At 45.7% G+C, this 9,048-nt stretch overlaps 1 pseudogene; it reads left to right on the top strand.

Moving 5' to 3' along the window:
- The first annotated feature begins 947 nt into the window (after positions 1-947).
- LOC129050030 (osteoclast stimulatory transmembrane protein-like) lies at positions 948-6,320 on the top strand (annotated as a pseudogene).
- Positions 6,321-9,048: the final 2,728 nt, after the last annotated feature.

The following is a 9,048-nucleotide window of genomic DNA, read 5'->3' as shown; positions in this document are numbered from 1 at the left end:
CTATTCTTCTCCTTCCAGTCTCTCCGGGACCCAGTCTCTTGCTGGAACTGTCAGAAAAGAGCCCAAGTTAGGTTTTGGCCTAAAAAGCCACCAAACTGTCCCTGCCAAGGTCAACAGTGTCTGCTAAGCAGCTAATAGGCATTGCTCAGTCCTCATCTTTCTTGACCTGTTGGCTGCATTTGATGTACTTGATCACTCCCTTCTTGAAACATTTTGTTTACTTGGCTTCCTAAGCACCACATTGGTTTCTCAGTCTTCTTTGCTGGTTCCTCCCTCATCTAAGAACCCTTAACCTTGACGTGGCTTGAGGCGTGTCCTTGGATGTCTTTCCTCCCCAGCGGCACACTGTCTTGAGGAACATCATCATGCACCATAGCTTTAGGTAGGGATATAAAGTTGGGAGCCATCTATAAATCAATGACTCCCAACTTTATAACTCCAGCCTGACCTCCCCTCTAAATTTCTGACTTCTATTTCCAACTACGTTCTCAAAAGCTCCACGGAATGGCTCATCTGAATCTCAAATTTAAGAGTTCTGAACTGAATTCCTCCTCTGTCCCCCTCCACTCAAACCTGTTTTGACCACAGAGTTCTCATCTTAGGAAATGACACCTCAGTGCTTCCAGTTGCTGAGACACAAAAGCTCCTCATCATCCTTGACTCCCCTCTTTCTCTCACACCCCACAACCAATCAGCCTCTGCAAATCTTGTTGACTCTGCCAACAAAATGTGTTCAGAATCCAAGCTTTCCTTACTATTCCTCTGCCATCGGTCTTATCATAGTTCAAGCCCCATGAAGGCAGGGACTTCTGTTTTATTCACTTCTGTTTCTCCAGTGGTTAGCACAAAGTTGTTGCTAAATAAATAATTCTCTTTCTTTCACCTGTGCTTCTCACTCCACGACTCTTTCATTCTCTTGGACCAGTTGCCTTCACAAAACTGTAATAATGGACTCAAGCAGGGCAGGCATTCATCCTCACATCTTCAGGAACTGCATGGGACTTGGGCTCTTTTCTGACAGTTTCAGCGAGAATAATCTTGGGGAAGGCTCTGATTGGTTCAGCTTGTGCTACGTGGCTATAGAGTGAGTTACTCTGATGGGTCCACCTGGGTAACTAAAAGGATGGAGTCTGTTAGCAAAGCTGGGTGATGGGTTTGTGGGGCAGGGGCAGTGGACAGACACTCACCAACTTCCTGACAGAGATGCTCTTCAATTTCCTTGTGTGCAGGTGGAGGTCCTAGCACTTGGGGCTCTGGAAGGCCATTGCCCCACTGCAGTCTGCCTGGGATGCCTTCTCTCAGCCTGTTCCAGCCAGATGTGGCCAGCTGCTGACCCAGCTCCTCCTGTGTGCCTCCCTGGCTGCCGCTGCTGCAGGTCTGGCTTATCACCGGCTGGCATCCTTGCTGCTTTATCCTCCTGGACCTTCAGCCATGGTGGCCACTGTCTGTGGCCTCCTGGTCTTCCTGAGCCTGGGCCTGGTGCCCTCAGTCCGCTGACTGTTTGCACTCATCGTGCCCACCCTGGGCATGGAGCAGGACATGGAGCCGGCTGCTCCTGTCCTACAGCACTGCCACCTTGGCCATTGCTGTGGTGCCCAACATCCTGGCCAATGTGGGTGCAGCCGGGCAGGTGCTGAGGTGTGTCACCGAGGGATCCCTGTAGAGTCTCACCAGCTGCACACAACATCAAGGGCTCTGGGCCCTGCAGGCCAGGTGGGCAGCTGGGGCCTGACATTTGAGGCCCAGGACAATGGCTCTGCCTTCTACCTGCACATGCTCAGGGTCACTCAGCAGGTCCTGGAGGATTTCTGTGGCCTGGAGTCCCTGGCCCGGGCAGCAGCGCTAAGGACCCAGCGAGTGGTCACAGGGCTGTTTATGCTGGGCCTCCTCGTGGAGTCGGCATGGTACCTCCATTGCTACCTGATGGACCTGCGGTTTGACAATATCTGTGCCACACAACAGCTGACCCAGCGGTTATCACAGGCCCAGGCCACACACCGCATGGCCCCTCCACCCAGCTGGCTGCTGCAAGCGGCTCGGCTGAGGCTGTCACAGGAGGAGCTGTTGAGTTGTCTTCTAAGGCTGGGGCTGCTTGCCCTGCTCCTGGTGGCCACAGACCATGTGGCCTTCCTTCTGGCACAGGCAACCGTGGACTGGAATCAGAAGTTGCCAACTGTGCCCATCACACTCATGGTCAAGTATGATGTGTGATGACGGGAAGAGGGAAGGGAGTCATTGTCTTGAGGGAAGGGGGAGGGTCTGTTAAACCCTTGGCTTGTGATTACATTTGACTTGCCTCCAAGAAATAGCCCTTGAATCAGCCATGGGGCCCCACACCATGGGCAGAGGGACTCATCGGATACCTACAACGGCCCTAGGAAGTGGGTTCTATTTTCACTTCCTACTACAGGTAAGGATGCTGACACCCAGACACCTTAAAATGACTTGCCCCCAAGGGCACTTTTCACAGGTGGCAGCATGTCCTAGCCCCGTTTTCCTCATTTGTACAGATTGGATCAATGCTCCTAACCCTATGAGGCTATTGTGCATCTTACGATGTGGTATTGTCTTAGAGTACCTAGTAAGCTCCACGGCACATAAGAGATATTTAATAAAGGGTGGCTGCTATTAATAGCTCACATCTGTCTGTATCAGACTGGAGGAGGGCTTTGGAATGGCCTTGATCAGGAGGCAGCCAACTGCAGCCTTCAGGACAAATCCAATGGCTTCTTTGTTTTGTAAATAAAGTTTTTTTTTTTTTAGAACACAGCCATGCCATTTGTTAATGTATTGTCTGTGGCTGTAAAGTTGAGTAGTTTCAACAGAGACTGTATGGCCTGCAAAGCTTGAAACATTTACTGTTTTAACAGTGATATAGAAAATATTTACTGTCAAGCTGTAATCAGATACATTACTATCAGATCAAGAGTTGTGTCTTTCAGTCCTTTCTTTTGCCACAGATCTTTTTATTTTTTATTTTTAGTAGTGAGATCCCACACAAAAGTCCATTGCCTAAAACATATCAAAGTGTCAGACCCTGAGCTAATAATATTAACAGCTTATATTTATCAAGTACTTATTACACACTAAGAAAATATTTTTCGAACTGCAAAAAATCAATTTAATCAATTTAAGGAGTCATAGACAGGCTTTTAATGAAATAGAATAGACTGGAAAATTATAAGATTATGTTGTAGGCAATAAGGGAGTGTATGGCTTTGTGAGTATTTTCTTCAGTTACAATACAATCTGTGCTTTGAAGGTGCTGTAAAATGCATTTCTTTTCTTTTCTTTTTTGAGACAGGGTTTCACTCTGTTGCCCAGGCCAGAATGCAGTGGTGCAATCACAGCTCACTGTAGCCTTGACCTCCTAGGCTCAAAGGAGCCTCCAACTTTGCCTACCTCAGCCTTCCAAGTAGTTGAGACTATACACAGGCACCACCACCACCCAGTTAATTTTTAATTTTTTTAGAGATGGGGTCTCACTATGTTGCCCAGGCTGGCCTCAAACTCCTGGGCTCAAGCACTCCTCCCACCTCAGCCTCACATGCCTGGGATTACAGGCATGAGCCACCATGCCTGTAATGCATTTCTTACATCACGGTAAAGGGCAATGTTCTAAGTATGTTCCCTGATTGACTGTGTTTCACCAAATCTCAGATAGTCATCAATTACAAGTTACACCATTATTTTATGTATCCTTAGGGCAGAAAATGCTGCCCATTCAATTTTGACACAATGATTTCTTATCACTTAGAATTTTAATTGTATTTGTATAAAACAGTTCACTTATTATTTAACATAGGTTTATTTTGTCATATCTTTCTCGTGTATACATAAAAAGAAAAATAGGGGGCTGGGCATGGTGGCTTACGCCTGTAATCCCAGCACTTTGGGAGGCCAAAGTGGGTGGATCACCTGAGGTCAGGAGTTCAAGACCAGCCTGGCCAACATGGTGAAACCCCGTCTCTACTGAAAATACAAAACTTAGCCAGGCCTGGTAATGCATGCCTGTAATCCCAGCTACTCAAGAGGCTGAGGTGAGGGAATCACTTGAACCTGGGAGGCGAAGCTTGCAGTGAGCTGAGATTGCTCCACTGCACTCCAACCTGGGCAAGCAAGACTCCAAAAAAGAAAAGAAAATAAAAGAAAGAACAGAGAGAGAGAGAGGGAGGGAGGGTGGAAAGAAGGGAGGAAGGAAGGAAGGGAGGGAGGAAGGAAGGAAGGGGGGAGGAAGGAAGGGAGGGAGGGAGGGAGGAAGGAAGGGAGGGAGGGAGAAGGGAGGGAGGGAGGAAGGAAGGGAGGTAATCTGATGGGTTTCCTAAAACATTCAAGCCGACTTTTCTGAATGACTCTGGCCAAGGAGTCAGTCTCTGAGGATTTTCCTGCAATATCATTCTCTGTGCCTTCCAGAGCCTGAGATGCCCCACCATTGCTTCCAGCATTTTCTTGCAAGCTGCGGGCCCTCACTCTGCAAGTTTTGTGGCTGGCACTCTCTGACCCTCTGGGAAAGCATAAATTGGCTAGGCCCGCTCATTGCTTTGACATTATTTCATCTTTTCTGAAAGGTTTGGGAGTTTCTCCTGCATTCAGTTGAACCATTTGGGGTGTGGCAGGCTATCCTTCTGCACCTGGCTTAGTGCAGAATCCAACCCAGGTTGGTTCCAAAGTTTAAATGGTGACCTTCTTTCTTCCCTACCTCTCTAAATACCATTCTTCCTCACCTGGACATACCCATGGAAACTGCAGTACCCAGTGCTTATAAGCAGGACACAGGCACCCACCTTGGCTGAGACTGACCCCTGGGTCAGCACATGTAACCCATGTGTGGCTTTGGGCTTCCCATCTTTTTTGTTTGTTTGTTTTTTGAGGCAGAGTCTTGCTATTTCACCCAGTCTGGAGTGCAGTGGTGCAATCTCACGGCAACCTCCCCTCCTGGGCTAAAGCTATTCTCATGCCTCAGCCCCCCGAGAAGCCGGGATTACAGGCATGCACCACGACACCCAGCTAATTTTTTGTATTTTCAGTAGAGACGAGGTTTCACCATGTTAGCCAAGCTGGTCTCAAACTCCTGACCTCAAGTAATCCACCCGCCTCGGCCTCCTAAAATGCTGGGATTACAGGCATCAGCCACTGTGCCCGGCCACTTCCCATCCTTTAAATTAGGCTCCTCCTGGGCTCGACCCATAGAATTGTGCATATTGGATGGAATAGGACATCTAAAGTATTCACTAAGGACTCAGCAAGAGCAAACATCCATCAACAATTTGTTTGCTCTAAAATATTCTGCTCAAAGATACTACCGATAGTAACATTTGTATGGTGATTTTTATTTGGCAAAAGAACCTGTTTCAGACTCCTAGTCTCATTGGGTCTTCCTCAAACCCTGGGAAACGGGTTATTTCTGTACCCATTTTGCAGATGAAGGCAGGGAAAGCTGGACAAGCCTCCTCTAGAGGTGGGGAGTGGCCATAGGGGCCCTGAGTTGACGCTGCCTTTTTCTCCTTTCCCAAGGTGGCATACACCGTCCTGGGCTTCATCCCTTTCCTCTTCAACCAGCCGCCTCCGGAGAGCCCCTTCGTCTCTGTCCACAGCTCCGCTCGTGCCCACTGCTACCGTCCCCGCGTCCCCGCGCGGCCGCCCCGCTGGCTGCGGGAGCCCTGCAGCTCCTGGCGGGGCGGGCTCCATGGTGCTCCTGGAGGCCTGCGCCCGCCGCCTGCAGCACGCCATCGCCGCTTCCTTCTTCACAGCCCAGGAGGCGAGGAGGGTCCGTCACCTGCACGCCAGGCTTCAGCTAAGACAGACAGGCACCAAGGCCAGCAGCTGTCCCTGGGGGCTCCTTCCTGCGCCCCACACCCAGACCTGCCTGCAGGCCTCCGGCATGGATAAACTGCAGGCTGGATGCCTTGAAGAACCCAGAGCAGTGAGGAAGAGGGGAAAGAGCTTTGGAGTTGCAGGGACCTGAGTTGTAACCTTGGCCCTGTGCCGCCTCCCTGTGTGACCTTGGGTAGGTCACTTCATCTCTCTGAGCCTCGGTTTCTACATCTGCATAACGACTGCATATTTACCATTGACCTACTTTCCACGCAAGGATGTGGTCAGGACGGAAGGAGATACTGGGCATGAGAGGCCTGGATAACATAACATATAAATAACCATGCAAAGGTGCAGTCAAGGAAGTGCCAGACAGCTCATGGCTCCTGCAGGCCGGTTGGACATCAGGCTCATCTCATCTGCACCAACTGCTCTGCCTGTTAGATGGAGACTTTGCATCATGAATTTCTCTAAATGCTCCTGGGACTTATTTATATGCCTCGAAATCCTCTAAACTCATTTATAGTAACCCAGAGTTTAAATTTTATAAATAAATGTATTTATTAAATCTTAAATTAGATTATGTTATTCCTCTGCCTCAAATTCCTTCAGGGTCTTTCCGTGCCAGGATTAGATTGCCGAATTAAAATATAGGACACTTAGTTCAACTTGAATTTCAGATAAACAACAAATACTTGTTTAGTTAGAAACTTAAATGAAATTTAAGAGTTTAATTGAGCAAAGAATGTAGCCCCCAGAGCCAGAATAGGCTCAGAGCAACTCTGGGGGGGGTGCAACATGGTCAGATAATATTTATGGACAGAAAAAGGAAAGAGATGTACAGAAAACACACGTGAGGTACAGAAACAGCTGCATTAGTTACAGCTTGGCATTTGCCTTATTTGCACCCGGTTTGAACAGTTGGCCACCTTTGATTTGTTGAAACTCAGTGATTGGTACAAGAGTAGGTTACACTCTGTTTACTCATCCAGGTAGGTTACAGTTCACTATGTATAGAGAAACCTTTAAGACAAACTTAAAATATGTAAGGAGGCAGCCTTAGGCTAAAATTAATTTAACAATGGCGTTATTATCATCCTTCTTCTAGAGGAGAAGAAACAGATTCAGAGAGGTTAAGTATTTTTCCCAAAGTCACTCAGCCAATAAACTGCAGAGCCAGGATTTAAACCTGAGTAGTCTAGCTGCCATGGTTCATGAAATTAACTGGTCTCTCAAATAAGAGTAAAATCCCCTTTGACAACCACACTCAAGTCAGTTTGCCTTCTTTGGCTCCACAGTCATAACCAGGATTGTCATTGGGTGGGTACTCTTCAAATATTTTTCTGCATATACATGTGTATGTAAATAGAGTATAGAAATATATAATATTGTTTGTTGAGTTTTAAATAACATGATACCATATATATATATGTATATATATCTGCAAATTGTTTTTTCCCTCAACAGTATGCCATGGCCCCTACTTTTTATTGTTAAAGAGCATTGATACGTCATTAGCTATTTAGCAGTTCCTGCATTAGTAGATGGTTAGGTGGTGTCTAGTTTTTGCTATTATAAGAAATGTTGTAACGAACATCTTTGTGCATGGCTTCTTGTTTACATGAGAAGCTTTCCTTAGAACAGATGTAGAACTCCTAAACAACATGGGCTACTTTTGAGATTTTAGTTTTTAGATGTCTGTTAGTTGGTATGGTGAAGAGACATCTAAAATAGCCCCAAAGGATCCCCACCTTCTGGTATTCATGCCCTTGTGTGGTCCCTTCTCTTTGAACAGGGGCAGGACCTTGACTTTCTTCTAGCTCATCAAATGTGACAAAGGTGATGGGATGTCATTTCTGTGATTAAGTTACGTAAAATCATAATTTTCATCTTGCTAGCAAACTTTCTCTGTTGCTTTCTTTTTGGCTTGCATGCTTTTATAAAGCAAAAATGCTATGTTGGTGAGGCCTATGTAGAAAAAATGGCAGGCTCCAGTCCCCTGTTGCCCCATCTTGCTCCTCACCTGGAAATGAGTTCCAAGTACTGGGTTCCAATCCCCACGCCAGCGCTTGCTGGCTATGGCAACAATGTCAGCACATTCCTCAGCTGCTCAGCCTCTCAGCTTTTCCAAGTGTGAACTGGGGGTCCTGAGGCCTAAGTTTGAGGGCGGCCAAGTCAAGTCCCAGAAGAGTAGGGATAGTGGGCAGTGGAAAGGGTGGGAGAAGAATGGCCGTTGTTTATGGTCACACTGTATAAGTATCCTTAAAACAGCTTTATTGAGCTATAATTAACATATAATAAAATCTCCCCATTGTAATTACACAGTTTGATAATTTTTAGTGAATTTTGGTGTTATGCAAGTATCACTACATTCCATTTTAAGAACATTTATATTATCCTAAAATGTTATTTTATACCTATTTCCATTCACCTCTGCTATTACTCCCAACCCAAGGCAACCACTGATCTCTTTCTTTTTCTACAGATTTGCCTTTTCTGGACATTTCGTATAAATAGGATCCTACAATAGGCAGTTTTTTGTGTCGGGATTCTTCCATTTATCACAATGTTTTTGAGGTTTATTCATGTTGTAGCCTATGCCAGTAGATTGTCCTTTTTTAGTGCTGAGTAGTATTCCATTGTATGGATATGCTACAATTTATCTATTCAGCAGTTGTTGGACATTTGGAGCTATTATCAATATTGCTGCTGTGGACATTTACATACAAGTCTTTGTGTGGATGTACGTTTTCATTTCTCTTGGACAGATACCCAGGTGTGAAATCTCTGAGTAGTGGGGAAGTGTATGTTTAAATTTTTCAGAAATTATGAGACTGTTTTCCAAAGCGGCTGTTCCATTTTTCATGTCCACCAGCAGTGTGTGAGGGTTCCAATTTTTCCATATCCTTGCCAACATTTGATGTGATCATTCTTTCAAATTATAGCAATTCTAGTGGATGTTTTCATATGCGTTTGCCTAATGACTAATAATATAAACATCTTCTATGTGCTTAATATCTATTCTTTGGTGAAATACCTATCCAAATATTTGCCCAATTTTCAATTAGGTTGGTTGCCTTATTTTTGAGTTGTAAGTGTTCTTTATATATTCTGGATATGCATCCTTCATCAAATACATTATTTGCAAATATTTTCTCCTAGTCTGTGGCTTGTCATTTGGTTTTCTTGGTGGTGTCTTTCAAAGAACAGAAGTGTTAATTTTCATAAAGTCTA

Source organism: Pongo abelii, chromosome 16, assembly GCF_028885655.2.
Source record: "Pongo abelii isolate AG06213 chromosome 16, NHGRI_mPonAbe1-v2.0_pri, whole genome shotgun sequence".
Classification (NCBI taxonomy): Eukaryota; Metazoa; Chordata; class Mammalia; order Primates; family Hominidae; genus Pongo; species Pongo abelii.
The sequence above is the reverse complement of the archived record's forward strand: the minus strand, read 5'-3'. Positions and strand labels throughout refer to the sequence as shown.